Genomic DNA, 3,130 nt, shown 5'->3' with positions numbered 1-3,130 from the left:
ACGCTGACTGATTTTACTGCTAAACACACTTCAGGATATGAGCACTTCACCATTCGAACTTGAGTGTTCCAAGAAAATCATGATAAAATTTAGATCACACATGCAATTCACAGTCATCAATGACGAGCGGATAAAAAATGAAAAGGCTAGAAGCACTAGACATGCAGAGATCACACATGCAACAATAGGACAGAGAACAGAGTAAACAGATGCAAAACAGTGCAGAACTGAACTTGGTAATTTCCCAAAGCAAAACATCACCACCACCAGAAGTTCCATCAAGGTTTCATTCACCATGAACAAGCGCCGAGTGCTGTACATTTCGTCATGCGACATGAACATCGCTCAATCCGACCACCAAAAAACCCATCTCTCATCTAACTACGAAACTGCAAGCTGAGAATCCTACTAGTTACCAGAAGTACGAGAAACTCAGAAGAAGAAAACGAACGGGCTCACGCATTACTACCCTTCGCCGTAGCCCTGAGCAGCCGGGATCATTGTGGAGGTCATCGTTGCGGAGGCGCAGTCGCCGACTCGCCGAAGGGTCCCCCGACGTCGCAGCTGCCGTTCATCTGGATGGCGGAGGCGAGGGCCACCGAGGCGGCGAGGTTGGCGAGGTGGAGGCGAGGGAACGGGACGTAGATGCCGTGCACGGCGACGCGCGAGTTGATCACCGCGTCAGGTTCCTTCACGGGCATGTAGTTGATCCGGACCTCGTCGGTGTCGGAGCCGGCGCCGCGGGTGATGACGAGCTTCTGGTCCTCGCCGGCCAGGGTGGGGAGGATGGCGCCGGGGTGGAGACGCAGGAGCTCGGCATGGGTGAGGCGGTGCCCGGGGACGATGTGGAAGCGCACCGCAGAGACGTAGCCGTGACCTCCGCCGGTGAAGATGGCCTGGTCGTCGAGCGCGAACACCGTCAGGTTCGCCAGCTTCTCCAGCTCAGCAAACTTGACGCGCATGGCCAGCGCCACGAAGCCGAAGCCGCTGTCGCGCAGGCGGGATATGGCGTCGCGGATCATGGTGCGCACGATGGAGGCAGCGATTGCGGCGGAGGCGGCAGCCGATCTGGCGCTGAGGTGATGCTGGCGGCGGCTGTGGTGGTGCACATCATGGACCTGATGGTGGTGGCGCGCGCCCTCGATGCAGGAGGCGTGGGTGAGCGGCGGGAGGATGCCGTGGAGGCCGTGCACGACGTAGCGGCCGTCGTCGTAGAGCTCGGGGTGCGAGATCTCGACGCCGTCGACGTATAGGCTGGCGTGGTGGACGGAGAAGGGCCCGTGCTCTGCGGCGACGTCGAGGCAGAAGCCGACTGAGGCCGACGGGAGCTTCACGGTGGGCGTGGCGGTGAGCTCGGCGTAGGGGAAGTAGCCCAGGGCCATGTGGTCGAGGAGGAGGTGGCGGCGCGAGCACCCGGCGCAGGCGGCCTGGAGGATGACGTCGGGGGCCGCGAAGACGGTGATCGCGCCGGGCCAGGTTGCGACGGACGGCGAGTCGGCGAGGAGCGTGGCCGCCGACGCCATCTCGTTGTACCCCAGCGACGCGAGCACCTTGGCGAGCTGCTGCAGGTCGAGGTCGTCGCCCGAGGACACCATCCCCGCCGCCGCGGAGTGGGCGGGAGGCGGTGGGCTCGCCGCCTCGCGGTACGGGCTGGGGAGCGGAAGGGTCGTCGTCGTGGTGGCCGTGGGCTCGTCGACGGGTGGAGGAGCGGAGGCGGCCTCAGGCGCGCACCACCTCGCGTCCTCCGCTTGCGGCGCGAGTGGGGGCAGATCCGCAGCGGCGACGAAGGAAGGAGGCGGCGAGGGCGGCTGGGGCAGGTCGATCGGCGCCGGTTCCGCGTCCGCCGCGGCCGCGCCCATCGCCGCCATGGCCTCCTCGCCGGAGGGCGCCAGGGCGGCCGCGGGGGTGAAGAAGGGGTCGAGGACGCGCAGCGACTGGCGGTTCTCCTCCGACTCGATGCGGTTCTGGTGCATGGACGGCGCGGTGTCGAAGCGGGCGGTGGCCGTCATCGTGGACGGGGAGCGGTGGTGGTGGGCATGGCCGTGGCCGTGGTGGTGGAGGAGGTGGGCGTGGGTCGCCGGCGCGCCGTGGGGGTTGTGGGAGGCGGCGGCTGCGGTGGAGAGGAGCAGAGAGGCGAGGAGGAGGACGGGGAGGGGGAGGAGGAGGTGGAGGTGGAACGCCGGAGCAGCCATGGCTCCAGGCGAGGCGTGGAGGAGCGGGCGGGTGGGTGGCAAAGGCTGCTGCGGAAACGGAGTGGGTGGTGGGGTGGTTATATGGCCGAAGCGCCGCTCCTGACGGTGCCGTGCCCGTACGTCCAAACGGGCCGAAATGCCTCCGGGGGTTCTTGGCCAGCAAGTAGATCGCTCAATAATGTGACGGGAATTTTTCAAAAAGAAAAATAATGTGACGGAAATACCCTCTGGTGCTCTTGTGTCTTCCGTTTTGGCGGGAGAATTGGCAGATTTTTTTGGTGATGCACTGTCCTTGCGCTTATCCCTGCTCCAGCTGGTGTACTTGGCTTTTGAGTCGGTTACAGCCATGTCTGTGTTGTGGAGCGTGCACTTGTTCTTCGTGGACCTAGCGCTGTAGAGAGTACAACGTAGAGTCGTGGTGTGGACACATCACACGGCTGTATGGCTGTTTGTTCCACCGAGCAATTAGCCACACAGCTTCATCAGAATATGATTCCAGATATTCTTTATTTTGAATGGACATATGCTTGAAAGTTTGGGTTTACCTTTTGAATTGCGGTCTCATTTTCTATGGTATTTCTGTTGTTGAAAGAAAAGCGTTATCAAAAACATATTTGGAATTGGCTGCTTTTGAGATCTTTTTTATTTGTTTTTATTTGGAAATATAAAGTGAGCCACACAAATAGATGTCAACAGTAAAAGAAGCACAAACCCACTTGTAAATCCGATGTAAATCCCTTCCATTCTAAGTATTGTGGAGTAATCCCTTGTAAATCCCATTCAGTTTTTTTCTTCTCTCTCACAATTTCTTCAAATCCATGGCATCCATAGCCCTTGCTCCTTCCTCAGGGGCCAGCCCCGGCCGACCAGCGGCCTTTAGGCTAGCCAGGGGACCGGGCGTGACCATAGCTAGTCAGGAGGTCGCGGACCAAAGGCCA

At 60.2% G+C, this 3,130-nt stretch overlaps 1 pseudogene; it reads right to left on the bottom strand.

Moving 5' to 3' along the window:
• Window positions 1-219: 219 nt before the first annotated feature.
• Window positions 220-2,225, bottom strand: LOC120655594 (annotated as a pseudogene).
• Between the last annotated feature and the right edge of the window lie 905 nt (window positions 2,226-3,130).

This window comes from Panicum virgatum, chromosome 1N (assembly GCF_016808335.1).
Source record: "Panicum virgatum strain AP13 chromosome 1N, P.virgatum_v5, whole genome shotgun sequence".
Taxonomy (NCBI): Eukaryota; Viridiplantae; Streptophyta; class Magnoliopsida; order Poales; family Poaceae; genus Panicum; species Panicum virgatum.
Note: the sequence above shows the minus strand (reverse complement) of the source record. Positions and strands in the feature narration are given on the sequence as shown.